Genomic DNA, 20085 nt, shown 5'->3' with positions numbered 1-20085 from the left:
AAAGCAACAAGATAAAGTCCTTACCTTAAAAGGAAAAATCCTCAAGTCTAGCTGTAGATTTCTCAACAGAAACTTGGCAAGCCAGAAGGGAGTGGCATGATATATTCAAAGTACTGAATGGGAAAAATCTGCAACCAAATATATATCTACTTAGCAAAATTGACCTTCAGAATGGAAAGAGAGATAATTGTTCCCTAGATAAACAAGAAGTAAAGGAGTTTGTGACTACTAAACCAGCCCTGCAAGAAATATTAGAGGGGATTCTTTGAGTGGAAAGGAGATACCAAATGTGACAAACACAAAAATGGATCAGAGAAAAGCTCCAGAAACAATGACATAGCAAGAAGATGGCACTAAATACATATTTATCAATTACTCTGAAAATAAATGGACTAAACACTCTAATCAAAAGACATAGTGTCAGAATGGTTTTAAAAAAATAAGATCCGTCTACATGTTGCCTATAATAGATTCATTTTAGATCTAAAACCACCTGCAGATTTAAAGTTAGGGAGTAAAGAGACATTTATCACACAAATGGATGTCAAAAGGAAGCCTTGGTAGCTCTCCTTATATCGGACAAACTAGACTTTAAAACAAAGACTGCAAAAAGAGACAAAGAAGATCATTTACATAATAATAAAGGGGACAATCCAACAAAAATATATATAACAATGGTAGATATTTATGCACAGATATGGAAGCACCCAAATATATAAAACAGAATTGATAATTAACACAATATAGGGGACTTTAAACAAGGAAAATTTTAAAAACCTACTTTATTTTCTATACAACATGATTTGATAGATCACATTTATAATAATTTTGCAACAGGTAGAAATTGGTAAGGAGGACTGATAGAAATTTGACACTACTCCCTGTCTTCTGCACACTTTTTCTATTATCTCTACTCTTTTCTTCAAAAATCTAATTATCACAAGACTTTTTAAATTCTGATTATTTCTCAGTTGTTATTCCTGTCACTTCACAAGAAATAAAGCTATGCTAGTTGAACTGTGAACCCTGGTGAATGTCAATGACATGTATAGAAATAGAAGTTCTTTGGAGTGCCTGGGTGGCTTAGTTGTTTAAGCCTCTAACTCTTGATTTCGGCTCAGGTCATGATCTCATGGTTTAGGGGGATCAAGCACAGAGCCTACTTGGGATTCTCTTTCTTTCACGATACATAAACATAAAAACAAAGAAATATCAGCCCTTTATTCTCTTACAAATTCTCTTACACCCCCAAAGAAACAAAAATAATAATCCCTTATCACTTAACAGAATCATTGTATCTTGAAACCATGAGATATGAAGGCTTCCTTTCAGATCCCATTTTATTTCTCTTTGGTCACATAAATTGTAATTTTATTAATGTCATAAGACATTTGTCCTTTTTTATGTTTAAGTAATTGTTTTCTGAGGCTGAGTAATATTTTTCACAAGAGACAACCCGTGTTCTGTGGCACTAAATGAATGAATAAACAAAGGACATTTTGGATTGTATATCAACCTCTGTGTGCAGGCCACTGTGTTAAATAAAGTGAGAGAGAGCTAGAAACTCTCACCATGAAAATGAACACTTTGATGCTATGTTTATAGAGAAAAATGTTAAACATAGAAAAATGTTAAAAATGGAAGAAAACATTGTTTAGGAGAACTTGATGGGATGCCCAAGTGTTGAGAAAGCAAATCCTACAGCTGGTCAGAGTAAGGTGAGCACTGGAGTCTGGAATTGATAATGATTTTAAGCTGGACTTTAAATTGAAACAGGTCACTTTTGGTTTGGAGAAAGAAAAATATGAAAGTTTGATAGAGATAATATGTCCCAAAGTGGCCCTAAGTAAGCAATAATGACTGTAGCAAAGATTTTGAGAAGCTGAGAAGTTGGCTACTATACTGAAAACATAGGGTTGAGTAAGAACTTGAAATTCCCCAAATGTTATCTCAAAGTGTCTTGAATTTTTCTTGTAAGAAATGGGAAATCATTTGGAAAGAGAAATTACCCAAAGACATATGAAGAAAGCAAATTTTAAGGAAGATTGGCTTGTCTGTCTAGAGACTAGAGCACACAATGGCAGTTATTACAACTCTAAGCATGGAATATGCCATTGCATCACACCTGCAAACATTGCTATGTTCCCTGAAGAATGGAAGAATGTTGTGACCATTCCTACAGAAGACAGGTATGTATCCTATATTTTTAAAATAGAATTATGAAGGGAGAGTTGCACATGGTATTACAGTATATAAGTGAAAGTTATTTTTCAACCTAGTTTTTTTGTTTATGCCACATTTTGTATTAAAATAACTGCAGATGCATTTTGAAAATGTACTTGCCCTAAAATACTACTGGAGTATCTATAATTCTATAAAGCCATCCAGAGTCATCATGCTCTGCAATGGACTATTCCTGAGGTCTGTGAAATCTCACTGTCACTGTTTTCTACTATATAATCAAGAGACAAAGTTCTCCAACATATTTCTTTGCAGTTAACTTGATGGCATGTGTCTTAATTCTCAGGTTCACAAGTGGTTCCTGAACTGCAGCATGTCCTAGGCTTCATTCAGCAATGTGACTTTTATGACAGGCATTGCCATAAAATACGTATATATATGTACACACATACATATATGTACACATATGTATGGTATATATATACGTATTTTTTTGTATATATGTATGTGTGTGTGTGTATGTATGTGTGTGTGTATATATATATATATATATAGACTGAATGGCAACAAAAACACATTTTATTTGTTGATCAAAATTTGGCTAAAGCTATAAAAAGTTTGTGCTACACCATCTTATCTACATCATACTGGCTACATCCCTTTAATATATATGCATATATATACATATATAAAGAAACATTACATGCTTGTATATATTTTTCTGCCACGCACACATTCTATCTCTAGAAATAGAGGACATTTATCCTTAATACATTCAGTACAACTAAAGAAAGGAATGATGCTCAGAGATAAAGTAACAACGGTTCACATCATAACAATAAAACTTTGGGAGGATATTCTTAAATGAATATGGGATATTATGATTTACAAAAAATTTTAAAAAACATATGTGATTTTTTTTTCTTTTTATTTTTCTTTGAGGGAAAGAGAGCATGCCAGTGGGGGAGAGGAGCAGAGGGAGAGAGAAATTCTAAGCAGGCTCTATGCTCAGCATGGAGTCTGATGCGGGGCTCAATCCCACAACCCCGGGACCATGACCTGAGCTGAAATCAAGAGTTGGACGCTCAACCAACTGGGCCACCCAGGCACCCCATGATTTATTTTATTAAAAGAAGCACAAGGACTTGAAAGTCAGATGTATTTCAGTTTAAACCTTAATACAAGAGAACCAAGTAACAAATATTCTGGGGCCAGTTAATAGCCAGTTGGAGTCTCATTTGCATTGGTTACAAAATGAGGGAAATCGTAACCACCTGTCAAGAGTTATGGTGAAGCTTATAAATAAATAAAACTCTTAGGTTACAGTTCTGACAATGTCACTCAGCCATGACGGAGAGCTAAGCTTTAAGCATTGTACTCATTGTGAAGATTCCAGCTAATACCTTAGCTCTTGGACCTTAGAGACCACCTCAGGCACTGCATAGACATCAAACAAGTAGCCAAGTTTTATGGTCAGGAGAAACTTTATTATAGACATGGATGGTGGGAGACATTTAGTTAGATGCTCAGAGATGCTAAATAAATTGAACCATTGTATCTCCTGAATTCACTTTTTTCTTACTTTTTAAGAAGGAAATTCAAATATCACTGAACAGAATCTTAGAGGATGCAAGTTCAGAATTTCAATGAAAGTAAAATCAGAGATCTCCTTATAAAAGCAAAGTATTTTTACATTTAATGCATCCTCTACATAACCTTTTAAAATTACTGGAACATTAGGCAGGGCAGGAAAGGTCAACTACTTCAGCTTAACTCTCCAGTTAAGCTGTTGTCTTTCCTGTCATACATAAAAACCTAATATTCATCCATTTCTACTTTTCTAAGACCAGTTTAGTAGCTATTGTCTCATATCACAAATTAGGATGATTTTATAGGTGGAGGGTTTTGTGAGTTACTATTGGTATGGAATCAGTCAAAACTATTGATGCAGGACAATCTGGCTTCATCAAATACTTTAACTTATTATTTAATAAATAACACTTAAAATTTTAAGTTTGGAGCTACAACTTTACGCTTGAAGAGACCATATTAAGTCTGCAGTTGGCTTATATATTTGTATAAGTGTGCTTAGTAATCACAAGAGAATATGTGTAGGTTAACTTAATTTGGGAGATAGTTTGTTTTGCCATCTTCTATTGAGGTACTATGTAAATTCTCTTCTCAGTGTCACAGCAAATGCCGTGATCCAATGTCAAGTCACAAAATGTTGACTGAAAAGTGCCCAGATGTTTATCTGAAGATACAAACTCAAGTGCAAGCCTGAGTTCTAAATTGGATTTCACTGCTTAATGACTATATGACTTTGAATAAGATAACCCTATTCTAAATCTTTGTAACAAATTTTTTTTTGCAGTTTTATTGAGAAATAGCTGACGTACTTCACTGTGTATGTTTGAGGCATACATCATGATGGTTTGATTTACACATATCACAAGATGATTACCACAATAGGTTCAGCTAACAATCCTATAAATACAACAAAAAAGAAAACCTTTTCCTTGTGATGAGACCTCCTAGAATCAACTCTAGCTTTCCTATACGTCATATTTCAGTGTTAGCTACAGTCATGTTGTACAATAAAGCCCTAGAACTCACTTCTCTTTTAACCGGAAGTTTGTACCTTTTGACCACCTTCTTCCAATCCACCCTACCTTACCCTCTACCTCTAATAACCACAAGTCTGATCTCTTTTTATGAGTTTTTTTTAATACTACATCTGTGAGATCATACAGTATCTTTCTGTATTATTTTACTTAGCATAATGCTTTCGAGTCCATCCATGTTGTCATAAATGACAGGATTTCCTTAAAAGGCGAAACAATACCCTATTGTATATACATGTACCACAATTTCTTTATCCATTTATCCACAGATAGACACTTAGATTGTTTCCATGTTTTGGCTATTATATATAATGATGCTATGAATACGGGAACATTAATGTTTTTTTTTTTCTTTTCTTTTTTTTTTTTTAGGGTCAGACAGTTTAATGAGCTTTACTTATTGGGTAAAAGTATTGACATTTGATGGAAAAACAAATGCAGCCCCGGTCTTCCTTGCAACCCTGTCACAGCTCAAAGGGCTCCATCCCCCAGGGGAAACCATGGTGGGGAGTCCTGCAGTTGGGAGCCCGAATGTGAACAGGCACAGGGCTGTCTTGCTCCTGTAACTTCCACTCGTGGCAGCACATGGGCAATGCTTCTGCACCTCTTGTGCATTGAACAACTTGAGAACACAGTGCATGCGCTAGCAGTGGGAGCCCTGACTCCACACCGAAGGGCGATCATTGCATGGCACCTCGCATTCCTGGCAGCAGCCATTAAAGGTCTTCCCAGAGATGCGGCAGTTCTCCTCCTTGGCCAAGGAGAGCCAAATGGCCACAGCCATCAGGCAGTCTTTACCTTCAAGACAGTGGAGTCTCCTCCACCCTAACCACACACCATCCTACCACCTTCCATTTTAATATTTTTAAAATATATTCCCAGAAGTACAATCATAGATCATGTGTTAGTTCTATTTTTAATTTTTTTTTGAGGATACTCCATGCTGTTTTCTGTGATGGCTATACCAATTTACATTCCCACCAATAGTGCACAAAAGTTTCCTTAGCCTTTGTTGTGGGTTTGTTTTCTTTTGTTTTTTACCTTTTTAAAATAGGCTTCATCCCCAGTGAGAACCCCAACTCAAACTCAGGACCATGAGATCAAGACCTAAGCCAAGATCAAAAGTCAAGGGCTCAAGGGACTGAGCACCCCGTTTTTGTCTTTCTTATGGTCATTCTAACAGGTATAAGGTGACATTTCATTGCAGTTTTAATTTACATTTCCCTAGTGACATTGAACATTTTTTCATGTACCTGTTGGTCCTTCCTACATCTTTGGAGAAATATCTGGAGAAATATCAATTTAGGTCCTTTGCCCATTTGTTTGTGTTTTGTTTTGCTATTGAGTTCTACGCATTCTTTGTATGTTTTGCATATTAATCCTTTATCAGATATATCATTTGCAAATATGTTTTCCCATTTCATAGGTTGTCTTTTCACTTTGTTGATGGTTTCTCTTGCCATGTACGAGTTTCTTAGTTGATGTAGTCTCACTGGTTTTTTTGCTGCTTATATTTATTTATTCATTTATTTTTTTAATTTTTTTTTTAACGTTTATTTTTGAGACAGAGACAGAGCATGAACGGGGGAGGGTCTGAGAGAGAGGGAGACACAGAATCGGAAACAGGCTCCAGGCTCTGAGCTGTCAGCACAGAGCCCGACGCGGGACTCGAACTCACAGACGTGAGATCATGACCTGAGCTGAAGTCGGAGGCTTAATCGACTGAGCCACCCAGGTGCCCCTGCTGCTTATATTTAGATGTCATATCTAAGAAATTATTATGAAGCTTTATGTCATGGAGCTTTATTTCTAGGTTTTCTTCTAGGACTTTCATGCTTTCAGGCCTCACGTTTAAGAGTTAAGTCTAGGTCACATTTTGACTTAATTTTTGTGAATGGTATGACAGATGGGTTTAGTTTCTTTTATAAGTGAATATCAAGTTATCGCAACACCTTTTATTGAAAAGACAGCACTTTCTCCTTTGAATATTCTTGGTTCCTTCATCAACTATTATTTGACGGCTATATGTGTTTATTTTCTGGGCTCTTGATTCTGTTTCATTTATATTTTGATCTCTCTTTCCACCGGTACCATATGGTTTTAATGACTATAGCTTTATAGTATAGCTTTAAATCAGGAAGTGTATGATAATTATGCCTCCTGTTTTGTTCTCAGGATTTTTTAACTATTTGTGATCTTTTGTGGTTCCATAGAAGTTTTAAAAGTGCTTTTTCTCCTTAAAAAAATTCACATCTTGATAGGGATTACATTGAATTCATAGAGGACTGCTGGTAGTATTGACATTTTAACTATATTAATTCATTCAACATAGGATGCCTTTGCATTTGTCCTTTTTCCCATTTGTTTCATCATTGTCTTATACTTTGAAGGAAGTTACTGTAAAATTTATTTCTAAGTATTTTATTATGTTTGATGCCATTGTAAATGAGACTTTTTTCAGGAAATTCATTTGTGTATAGAAATCAATTGATTTTTATGTTAATTTTCTATACTACAACTTTACTTAATTTTAAATAGAAAATTCTAAAGACTCAACAAAAACAAACGGTTGGATCTAATCAAATAATTATGTAATCTGAAAAGAGAGATACTTTTACTTCTTCCTTTCCAATTCTAATACCATTTCTTTTTCTTGCCTGGTAGCACTAGAAGTCCTAGCTAATGCAATGTGGAGTAGGAGTGCTAAGAGTAAGCACTCTTGTCTTGTTCCTAATCTTACAGGAAAGGTTTTCAATCTTTCACCATCAAGTACGAGGTTAGTTGTGGGCTTGTCCTATACGGCCTTCATTATGTTGAGATATTTCTTTCCATGCCTAACTTGTTAACAGTTTTTATCAGAAATGGCTATTGAATACTGTCATGTACTTTTCTGTAACTGTTAATTCTATAATTTCCTTCCATTCTATTAATGTGATATATCACATTGATTGATTTGCATATGGTGAACCATGCTGGCAGTCCAGGGATAAATCCCATTTGATCATGGTGAGTGATCTTTTAATATGCTGTTGAATCTGGTTTGTATTTTATTGAGAATTTTTGCATCTATATTCATCAGGGATGTTGGCCTGTATGTTTCTGGTTTTGATATCAGGATAATGCTGGCCTCATAAAATGACTTTGGGAGTGTTCCCTTCTCTTTGACTTATTTTGGAAGAGTTTGAGTAGGATTGGTGTTAATTTTCATTGAAACATTTGATAAAATTCACCCATGAAGTCATCTGGTCTGGGTTTTTCTTCATTGTGAGGTTTTTAATTACTGATTCAATCTCCTTATTAGTAAATAGTCTGTTCAGGTTTTCTATTTCTTCCTGTCTAATCACTTTTCTCACCTGAATATGTGAATAATGTATATCAAGATTAAAAATTTGATAATGCATTTTCTTTGTAATTCAGAAAGCACATACATTTTACTTTATAGATTCTACACAACATTCTTCACATATGATTTGTTTACATTTTTAGCAGCAATAAGTTTATCCAATGTATCTTATTCTATGACATTTACATGAAGAATACAATTCCTTTAAGCAAATTTCCTATCAAAGTATTACTAAGAGTTGTATACATTTAGTAAGCAATATACTTCAAGATTATTTTTGATGTTTTATATTTAGTAAACATAATGTTTAGTATAAAGGCATATTTACTATTTAGTTTTTTATGACTACCTTACCCACATATATTAAGGGCCAAAATACATTCAAGAAAAAAAATGCTTACTTTTATTGCTTTCAATACACATCTCTTTCTTGACCTGTATAATCTACCCTATGCAAAGATGATAAATTCAGTACACTTCAAACTGCTTTCCCCCGTCAAGGTTTTAGTTATATAACTAATGGTTTTCCTATTGAGTGTACTAACACTCTTTATTAATAAAATTTACAGAATACCAATTCACTCAAAATATAAATATGAGGATATCAGTGCCTACACTTCACTTCTGGATATTCCCCCCAACTTTCCTATTTATAATCCAGTGCAGCATGACTTGTACAAGTAAAACAAAATCACCTTTTAATTTTGTTACATAACTAAAATCTGACTTCATTTTACAATGCTTCCAAAAATATAATCTAATAAGATGGTAATTGTGTCATCATTTTCATAGAATGAATAAATATATTGTGAGGTAGAGATCGGAGCTATAGATAAACATATGCTTTTCCCTGCCTCCAAATAATCCTTTTCATTCAGAATATTCCTTGCCTCCAAAAACATTGAAATTTCTTTCATTTTATCAAGTGATTAAAATCATGCTGCATGTTTTCTCCTTCGTATTGGTACCCCAGATATTTTATTCAATTCTTGTTTTCTCTTTAGCTTTTCCTTTACAAAGTTTTTTTAGTAAGAGAATATGCCTTCTGCAGTTTCTTAACAATGTTAGAATCCTGTGATTTTCTAGTGTTAACCCAATTGGTGGTCTCGCATATCCATTTGTCATCCCTCAGTTTATTTTCCAAAGCGAGATCCACGATTTCTGGAGGGCCATGGCATCATCCTGTTCAGAGTATTTGCATGGCTAGTATATATATTCTTTTTTCCAGATAACGTTCGAGAGAGATTATTTGAATACCTTTCCTGCTAGTATCTATTTCTCGTTAACATTTAGTAGTTTTTTTCTGGACAGAGCATTGGAGGGTTAAAGTCATTGCTATGTTGTTTCCAACACCCATTGCTACTTCAGGGAAGTTTGGTACCAATTAAATATTTTTCATTACATGGTCTCCTAACCCCTTTAATGATACCCTGTGCCCTGGTCCTCTCCCTCAGAAACCATGGAATCTTCATTTTCATGCTAGACTATAGAAATTTTATGACAATATTTCCAAATGTGAAATCTTTTATGTTTTCTTTTCTCTAAAATGTCTATTATATGACTCTTCAACATTTTTTTTCTGTTCTTTTCCATTTCTTTTAGTTTTGTCATTAACATGTTTTTATATTTTATATGCTCCTACTTTCCCAGTCTTTCCTTTTTCCCCAAAGAATTTCCATCTAGCTTATAGAGTCATTGTTCACTCAAATGTCTCTAAGCCTACTAATTAGGTATTTTTATGTTTCTCTTCTTTTTTAATCATCATTTTCCTTGGGTGTTAGTGATTATTTGTTCTTCCTGTTCTTTCTCTTTGCACTACTTGCCTTTCCCAAAAGTCTAGTGATCTTAAGTGGTCAATACTATTAATAAAAGACGATGCAGGTTAATACAGGATGTTGGAGGTTTCCTCTGAAAATGCACTAACCTATCCCTTCAGCCCCAAGAGTCTTGTTCCTAAGTTGGGTGGCTGACAGTAAGCACTGTGTGCATGGTCTGACAGACTTCACCTTAGAATAAGCAGGGTGTGGGGTGGTTAGGACCTGGAAACTTATGTTCCCTCATGCAATTACTCCATTATCTTGAACTGAAAGTTTTGGCTTCTATTTTTAGCCTTCAAATAAAAAAATGCTTATCATATCCTCTTCCAGAGGACAATTTTTATACTAAGAAAATATAATAGCTGGGCCCACAATCTAGTCATATTTTAGAAAAGTAATTTTCTAAATTTGAGTACAAACCAAGGGCATCCAAGAGTCTTATGAGAACAGCAAGTGTTGGAAATCTGTCTTAGTTGGTGACAATCTACAAATATTAAAGACCATGTGCACATTGGATTTTGAATTCCCTCTACTCTATATGGATGGATGGGTTATAAGGGATCTTAGGTTCCTTAGCATTCCAGATACAATTTCTTTGTAACAAAGTACCTCAAAGCTTAGTGTCAGAAAAAAAAAATTTTCATACTTAGGGATTCTGTAGGACAGGAATTTGGACAGGGCACAGCAGGACATCTTGTCTCTGTCCCACTATGTCTGGGGCTTCAGATACTAGATGCCAACCTTCATGCCTAGACTGATCCAAAGGCTCATTCTCTCATGTATCTAGAGGTTTGCTCTGACTGATGGTAAGCAGCCTCAGTTACTCTGCATGTGGTTTTTCTAAGGGGACTAGTACAGCTGGAGTCCAAGGACAAGGAAGTGAAGATTAAGAGCAGGTAGACTCCTATCACCTTTTATAATCTAGCCTCACAAATCACACAGTATCTCTTTTCCCACATTCCATTAATTATAGTCAGAAGCAAAAATAGATTCCACTTCTTAAGGGGAATGGCAAAGTTTTGGAAGACGATCTGGCCCTGGAATATTGCTGTGGTCATTTTTATAAACATAATCTGCCACCATCTACCATCTGTCCCAACAATCTCCATCCCTCTAACATATAAAATATACTCACCCTCCCCCCACTTACTCTTCACGGTGTCAATTACTCCAAAATGTAGTGCAAGTCAATAGAGATAGTTTTTTTTTTTTTTTCTTCTGCTTCCCTGCTTTCAGCTGAAAGACTGTAAGGTTAAAAGTTAGAATTCTTTGTAGGCTCATCCACTCATGTCTGAGAGTTGATACGGTCTTTTGCATGTGGTTTCTGTTGCTCTCCACATGGACCATTTTGAACTTCCTCACAGCTTGTTGGCTGACCTCTAAAGAGGTGTGTGTGTGTGTGTGTGTGTGTGTACGCACACGCGCGCGCACACGGGCACTCCAGTGAGGGGAGGGGAAGGGGGCAGGAAGAGAGAAAAGGCTTTCTAGGGGGAAGTCCTATCTCATTTTATGATCTAGCCATAGAAATCAGTGTCATTTCACCTGCATTTCAGTTGATGAAACGGTTAAAAATTGTGTCCGTGCTCAAGGGGGAAAGAAATAGATTTTGTCTTATTCAGGAGACTGGCAGGTGTAAAAGAGGATTTTGCCATCTTTGCAAAGTAAAACCTACCCCACTTGGTTCTATTCTACTTGACTCTACTTCCCTCTGTGTTGAAGGGCAGTGAGGGAGCCGGCAGCAAGAAAGTATCCTATAGACTCGGAACAATCCTTGCAAAAGCTCTCTATGTATCGTTCAATTCTTCTGTAAAGTTCTGTACTTCACACCCTCTAAAATAATTCACTACATCTGTAGAATTTCCAGGCTGTGGAGTGTGCACGGGTGCCCTTCTGTATGCAAGTGGTACACACGTCTCTGTGTGCGAGTGCACCTGTGCGCGTGTCTGTACGAGAGTGAACATGTGCACGTGTCTGTGGGAGGATGCACATATGTATCTGCACATGTCTTAAGGAGTCCTTTCTGCTCTCTTTTGTTTAATCTGTCTCCTCTTGCACTGAGCAGTAAACAGCCAGCCTGAGATCCCGGAAATGGTCATTAGGGGGATGAATATGGTTCTATGTGTATTCAGACCAAAGTCTAATTCAAATAGAAGCTGACAGTAAATCAACAAGAAAAGCAGACCTGGGACATTTTCCTCTGTGTAAGAGTGCTGACTCATTTCCTCATCACATTAGAGAATGCATTACAGTGAATGTTCTGATAGTGACAAAGGAGATGTGCTAATGGGCCTTTCTGGACTGTTTTTTTTCTGATTCAGCATCATTTCATGGCTAAAGCAGCAGGGACAAGAAACTTACATATGTATATATTTTTTAAATTATAAAACAAGTTAATAGTTTTCTTTCCTGCCAAATCTTAAATCATGAGAATACCACAATATAACTTGTGCAATTGGGGAAAGGGAAGTATTTTTAAAAAGACATATTATGACTGTATGACAGAGAAAAATTCATACTTAATTAGTTTAATCTGGCGATTTGTATTACTATACCAAGATTATATCGAATACTTTTGATATATCGAAATAATACTTTCGATTATGTCGAATACTTTTTTCTCCGTATAGATTTTCATAGTATATAAAAGATGCAAAAAGTAGTGAAATTTGATAGATCTCTGTAAAGACTCTAGGAGACCTGCCTAAATATCATGAAACTACTATTAAGCAACTGGAAAAGATCTATTTAATTGAATCCAAGGAGTAAACTTTAAGCAACCTCTATGTTGGGCACAGTCCTAAGATGGATCTCCCACGAATAGGCAGAACATGCAAATTTAAGAAGAATCATAGGTTTGTAACCTTGATGTGCTCAGCTTTGAGCGAGGCAATTCAGTACTTAGAAAAGGACGCACTGTTCTTTAGAGATTTTAGATTTGGGAAAGATTAGTCAAACAATTAAAATGAATAAAAACAAAAACATTAATTGGGGTGCCTGGGTGGCTTAGTCGGTTAAGCATCCGACTTCAGCTCAGGTCATGATCTCACAGCTTGTGGGTTCGAGCCCCGCGTCAGGCTCTGTGCTGACAGCTCAGAGCCTGGAGCCTGCTTCCGATTCTGTGTCTCCTTCTCTCTCTGCCCCTCCCCTGCTCATGCTCTGTCTCCCTCTCTCTCAAAAATAAATAAACGTTAAAAAAAAATGAAAAACTCAAAAACATTAATATGTAAAAATAGCAAGCCAACAAAAAGAGCCCCAACACTACATTTTAGGAACTAGAAACACAATCGTATTTCCAAAGCAAAACGAGAGAGACCAATGTAAGGTGTAAGGTGAAGTGTTTGAAAATGAGGGAATGTTAAATGGAGCCTTAGAGGAAGAACAGAGTTTCCATGGTTGGAGGGGAGTAAAAGTTGGAGAACAGAACATGAACACAAGCACGGAGATGGAGTGGGAAGGACTAGGACATCTCCAGCAGGCAGTGAGGAAAGACCCTCGTTTTGAGTTGCTATCATTTGTGAGCGGCCTACTGAGTGAGAGAGATCTATGGAGCCAGAGGCCTCTGGGCTCTAGGGTACATTCCTGCCTAGGCCCACCCCCACTGGTGTCCTCTCTGCACCGGGGACAGCTACAGTGCCCCACTGTGGTGACAGAAATTAAATCACAACACCCAAGCCTGTGCATGTAGGTATGAAACTATAAACCTTGTTATGAAGGGTATTATCAAGTGCTAGAACAGGATTTGTTTTGTCTTCAGTACTATCTCAACATAGTGTGGATGAGTTAGTGGCAGTTAGTGACCTGAGTTTGCAGCAACCAGTTACTGCAAATGGTATTTTGAGGCCAGTTACTCCCTGAAGGACCCACCTTGAGGCTTGGAAGAGAGACAGGTTGGCTTTGCTCAGGGCATTTCCTGACACAGTGGGTGGTGTTTCCTTTGAAAGCTGGCTAAGGCATTCAGCCTGATGAAATAGCTGTCCAAAACTCCACATCAGCGAAGCTGGTGGAAGATCACAGAGCTTGGATGAGGACAAACTGCGTTCAAATATTGATTTCGTTATGCATAACATGTGCCTTAGGCAAGTCGGATAAGGCCTCTGGGCCCCAGTTCCCAAAGATAATAAAACCTGTCCTTTCTGCCTTATAAGTTTATTGTGAAGATCACATAACTTCTAAGGGCAGGAACTCTCTTTTGTAAACACAAAGTACTATACTAACTGTAATTATACTTATTTTCCTGTGGGTAAATGAGAATCAAGTTTCCTTCCCACTGAATTTTTATCAGTGTTCTCCTCCACTATATCTGAAAATTTATACTTGGGAGAGTGTTAGAGCCTTTCTGTATTTCCCAGATATACTTAGGAGCCAATTACCAGGGATTCTTTATTTCTAAAACTGAGTAAGAATTTAGGATTAAGGTTCAAGAACCAGGGGATAATTGGAGGGAACAAAAAACATTTTGATGTGCAGTAAACCTCAAGGGACATTTTCAGGTCTATTTTATTCTACACAGTTTGCTTTATGTAAATAAAGACCACAGAATTCAACAGGATTTTCAGAAATATTCAACTCATAAATTGTTCCTACAGAGCATCACTATTCTACAAACACTACCCTAGTTTGGGAAATTGCCAGAAAACTCTTTAGGTTGGTACAGAATTAAGGATGCTTTTTTACTACTCAACTCTGACAGGTTTCTTCCTTAGCTCACCTGGAAACAAATAGAAATCCTTCTCTCTTTGGGTCTTAATTCCATGTTGCAGGCAATTTGACCCAACCAGCGTTATACTAAATGTCGTCTTCCAGAATAGTCAGGTCTTAATTGACCTAATAACAAACTGTTCCCAAAACAGCCTGTAGCAAAAAACTACTCTGTGGCAGGCCCTCAGCTGCTGGTCACCAGCTTGTAGCTACTGGAGAAGGATGTTGGCTAAATCCATAAGCACATATATCAGGCGAACGCAACATGGCACCTTTTTTGACTTATCTGTCTTTTCCTTGAAGCAGTTCCTTGCCAGCAGAAGGACTATGCTACATTTTTTCAGCATTTATTGTGAGCATCTCTGTGGATCACAGCTGTGTATGACACTATCTCCTCTTTGCTGGGTCAGAACATAGTGGAACAAATATATCTTTAGCAGATAAGCATTTTCATTTTTACTGCCACATACAAAAGCACAGACATCTATAACACAGTATACCTACCATTCCTAATTGAGCGAATAAAAAGTAGCTGAAAACCAAAAGCTGGATAATGAGTTAAAACAGTACCATAAAAATAAAATGCAGATATTTAGACTCTCAAATAGTTGTTTTTCAGGTTCTACAGAGGCCCTTTAATGCGTGTGTTTATGTTTATATATAGCAGATGGCTAGGAACATGCAGTGACTGTTAATTTCAGAAACATTTTGGAAATAATAGGCAACCTAGTGTTTCTCCTAACAAATACATGTCCTCCTGTGCTTGTCTTCCAGAACCTGTTTACTTGCTGCCATTATCGTCTCTGTCCCGCCAGCTTACTTCTCTTTTCCTCTTACGATACAGTTATTTTACTTAATTTGTTTAATATGGTGCCAGTGCCTTATGGGCTGAGAGAGACTCAAAGTGGTGAAGTAGTCCTCGATGCCTTAGAAAAAGGACTTGCCACTGTTTGCTCTTGAGGAACTCTCTAGAAAGAGCAGACTGAAGGTTTTATCTGTGAAGATGTTCCCAATGTCATAGAGCAGAAATTTCTTACAGAGAGAAGAGTCGTGACATTAAACTTGGTTCTCAATCATCTTTGGTAATGGCTCTGTGAAAAATATTTCTGTAGAGGTCATTCTGTGCAACTTTAGGCTGTATTGAAGTATTGCTCAAAATCCTGGGAGAGACCAGACTGTGGGCACAGGGCTTTGCAGGAATGAATCAGAGGATGAAAAGTTGAGCAATTAGCTAGAGATAACCAGAAGATAAAACCAGCAAGACTAATCAGCGTGCACAAAAAGCATATCAGTTAGGAATAAACTGAAAAGCCCTCAGAAATATTCACATTACAAAGGCACTTCCATTCCCTTTCACTAAACTATGGCCATGACTTTCAAAAGAGCTTAGTTGCTTCCTTCTCTAAGAAGAGAGTCATAAAAAAGCTCTCTGTGAGATGAGGGCAGTTACCCTGGAAGACTAATTCCTTTATAACAACTAAAGTGCTCCACAAATAGAAAATCCTAAAGAAATTTCCAGGTGACCAACACTGCAAACTTTGGAGTTTAGAGGCCTGCTGCATATATCCTTTAAAACTGAAATTTAGCTTGTAACTCACTCTACGTTTATTATGCAAATATTTATTGAACACTCAACATAATTCAGATGCTAGTCTAGAATAACCAGTGAATGTCACAAAAATCCTCAGCCAGGTAGGTTTCCATACAAGTGAAATAATTCTTCCACAGGTAAAAAGAACTGGGGTTAATAATAGCATTCCCTAATTCCATTCCACTGGTAAGTAGCTGAGTCTGAATTTAAACCCAAAACCAAAGCTTAGGTTTCTTCCTCTAAGTAAATATACTAGAAGTGGGTCTGCATGACTCTGTTAGGTACACAAAAACCCACTAGCAATTTCTCTACAGTTAAAAGTATCTATGCCGGGGCGCCTGGGTGGCGCAGTCAGTTAAGCGTCCGACTTCAGCCAGGTCACAATCTCGCGGTCAGTGAGTTCGAGCCCCGCGTCAGGCTCTGGGCTGACGGCTCGGAGCCTGGAGCCTGTTTCCGATTCTGTGTCTCCCTCTCTCTCTGCCCCTCCCCCGTTCATGCTCTGTCTCTCTCTGTCCCAAAAATAAAAAATAAAAAACGTTGAAAAAAAATTAAAAAAAAAGGATCTATGCCATTTGTAATGTAAGACTATATAGTTTGTATACCATCATGAGAGAAAAATATCCAGGACTTTAGACAGTGAGATGGTAAAAATTTTGGTAAAAATTATCTTTATACTATATATATATATATATATATATATGTATATACATATATATATATATACACACACACACACTTACTATATTATATACTATATATCTTTATACTATACTATACATATAAGAGGTTAATATTATCTTTATACTATATACTGTATACTCTACCTTATATACTATATATGTAACTATATACTGTACTCCGTACAAGACCCACCAACACAGAATATGGGCATAGAACTCTAGTAGATGAAAAAGCAGTTGTGTTTGGAGGGGGGGTGTGGCAGAAACTGGGGGATAATAAAAGGCAGTGGTCAGATTTTGAAGGGCTCAAGTATTGAGCTAAAATGCTTGAATATTTTATTGATACTTTGAGGATTACTGAGATAATTATAAGCTGGAAAACTATCATGGTTGTATTTTGGGTTAAAAAAATTACTTTGGGTGCGCCTGAGTGGCTCAGTCGTTAAGCGTCCGACTTCGGCTCAGGTCATGATCTCACAGTCTGAGTTCGAGCCCCACGTCGGGCACTGGGCTGATGGCTCAGAGCCTGGAGCCTGCTTCCAATTCTGTGTCTCCCTCTCTCTCTGCCCCTCTCCCATTCATGCTGTCTCAAAAATAAATAAACATTAAAAAAAAATTTTTTAAAAATACTCTGCTGACTGTGAGGAGGGTAGAGAGAATCAACTCTGACAGCCATCAAAATAGTGAGAGCCTGAATTACAGCACTGGCAGCAAAGATGTAAAAAGATATATTGAAAATATATTTATGAACAGATTCAGCAGCACATCTTCAGTGAATTGATTGAGTAGATAGTGGAGACTTTTTTAAATGTGAAACTTATTGTCAGATTGGTTTCCATACAATACCCAGCGCTCATCCCAACAGGTGCCCTCCTCGATGCCCATCACCCACTTTCCCTGCCCTCCCACCCCACATCAACCCTCAGTTTATTCTCAGTTTTTAAGGGTCTCTCATGGGTTGCCTCCTAATTTTTTTCCCCTTCCCCTCCCCCATGGTCTTCTGTTAAGTTTCTCAGGATCCACATAAGAGTGAAACCATATGGTATGTGTCTTTCTCTGTATGGCTTATTTCACTTAGCATCACACTCTCCAGTTCCATCCAGGTTACTACACAAGGCCAGATTTCATTCTTTGTCATTGCCAAGTATAAACCACTGTTGTTTAACATAGCGTTGGAAGTTCTAGGATCAGCAATCAAACAACAAAAGGAAATCAAGGGCATCAAAATTGGCAAAGATGAAGTCAAGCTTTCACTTTTTGTAGAGGACGTGATATTATACATGGAAAACCCAACTGACTCCACCAAAAGTCTGCCAGAACTGATACATGAATTCAGCAAAGTCGCAGGATACAAAATTAACATATTGGAGACTTAGACTGAGGAGAGGAGACCAGTTTCCAAACGTCTGCCTTAGATAACTTGACAGTCTTAACTAATACGGGGAAACCAGAGAAACAAGTTTAAAGAAAAAAGAGCAATCAATTTTAGATAGGTGTTTTAGGGACATGCGGATGTGGTCCAATTAGTCTGTGTAGTAGCTGTTGGATACGTTGTTCCATAGCCCTCTGAGAAATCTGTGCTAATGTATAAATAAAAGAAAAAAAAATCCTGCAGGCAAGTCATGGCTTCACAAGAAGAAGATGTACACTTCACAAGGTAGCTTCTCTCTGCTGAATTTATTACAGTCTGATGTCTGGTTCTCAGTATTATAAGACCCTAAGAAGTAATTTATTCAGGATCCCAGAATTGATGGTACTAAAAATGTGGACTCACATTAATACAACTTTAAGGACACCAATGTAAAAAAAAGAATATAAAATGTGTAAAGTTGCAAAAACAGAAAGTAATGAATAAATACTTTAAATACTCACCAATCTACCTTTTTCATTCTTTCCTCTATGCGGTTTTCAGGGGAAGCCTAAGAACCACAAGGTTGCTTGAGCACAGAATCAAAATATAGGTAATTCCATGGGAATGGGAATAAAATGTAATAAACTGATCACTTTCAGGTAAGTGACACAAATTCAGTGGTTTATGCAAAGTTTTAAAGCTGTCTCAACTCACCACTTTCTTCAGATGATATTTGTGTTGAGGAGGCTTTCCTATTATTGTGGATGACTAAGTTTTCCATCTTAGTTACTCAGCAACTATCAAAGTGCTAATAAATATTTGCTGACTGAATGAATTAATTATGCCTAGGCATAAAATGTCGATTTCTAAAAGGTGGCATATACTGCAACCATTGCAGATTCTTGATTTCCAGGGAAGAGTCTCCTCTTATTTAGCTGAAACTTAAAAGGGGTCTGAGCGTGAAGACCATAGCACCTAATACATCATATGTACTCGTGTTCTCTTCCCTGCATCCTATCCGTTCTATCAGAGTATCAATCAGAGGTATGAAAAATCTAGTCCTTAGTCTTAGACTCTCCCAACCAGGAGAGTACTTTAAAACCAGGGATATTTGGAAAGCGCAGAGCAAATTTGTCAGAGTGATTGAAGGTCTTGAAGAATTCCGAGGCAGTGATTGGAGATGAAATCTGCCCAAACATAGGAGACATCCCTGCTCAACAAGGAACTATCTTGCCTAAAATGACAACCACCCCCTAGTGGGAAATCATAGATCTGGAATGAAAGAAATGAAGTTTAGTGGATGTAAATATAAATTCAAGTTTTCTGACCCTTCAAAATACAAGAATAAGGAAATAGCTGAGGGACAGACCTGGAAAGTCCAGTTGGATTTAGCACTTCCACAAATCTTAATAACTAGATCCATAGGCATTTAGCTGAAACTTAAACTAGATTGATCTGGTGTAGTTAGTTTATATATAACTGGGTTCCCTAATTCAGCTATTGTGTGTGCATGCACACCGGCATGTGCACACGAAAGGGACAGAAAGAAAGAGAAAGAGCGTGACAGAGGCAGAAAGGGAAAAAGATATATTTTTAAAGATATTGGGAGTTTTTAACTTGCCTTTCTTTATTCTCCCCTCCTCCACTACACCCAAGTTTGTCAAGAGTTAAATGAATGAAATCACTTGCCAAGACACCAAAGGTGTGCTAGGAACGTTACCATGGTTAGATAATTTGGATGTTTTACCGTAGACATCATTAATGACCACCAATGTCTGTTCCCCTTTCCTTTTTGGACAT

At 37.0% G+C, this 20085-nt stretch overlaps 2 long non-coding RNA genes across 3 annotated transcripts in view; both read right to left on the bottom strand.

The window, feature by feature from the left end:
* The window catches only part of LOC123385387, a 54056-nt gene extending 37468 nt beyond the window's left edge, over positions 1-16588 (bottom strand). Inside the window, exons 1-3 of one of the 2 annotated variants that reach the window (XR_006597820.1) lie at positions 15701-16588; positions 13830-13962; positions 7914-11209 (exon numbers count right to left, since the gene is read on the bottom strand). This is a non-coding gene — a long non-coding RNA (uncharacterized LOC123385387). Of the gene's footprint in view, positions 1-7913; positions 11210-13829; positions 13963-15700 lie in introns of those variants that run through there. The other variant, XR_006597819.1, reaches the window with a different exon arrangement.
* The window catches only part of LOC123385386, a 227014-nt gene that overhangs the window by 98885 nt on the left and 108044 nt on the right, over positions 1-20085 (bottom strand). The gene's annotated exons all lie outside the window — the stretch shown is intronic.

The sequence above is a fragment of the Felis catus genome, chromosome B2 (assembly GCF_018350175.1).
Source record: "Felis catus isolate Fca126 chromosome B2, F.catus_Fca126_mat1.0, whole genome shotgun sequence".
NCBI classification, from domain to species: domain Eukaryota; kingdom Metazoa; phylum Chordata; class Mammalia; order Carnivora; family Felidae; genus Felis; species Felis catus.
Note: the sequence above shows the minus strand (reverse complement) of the source record. Positions and strands in the feature narration are given on the sequence as shown.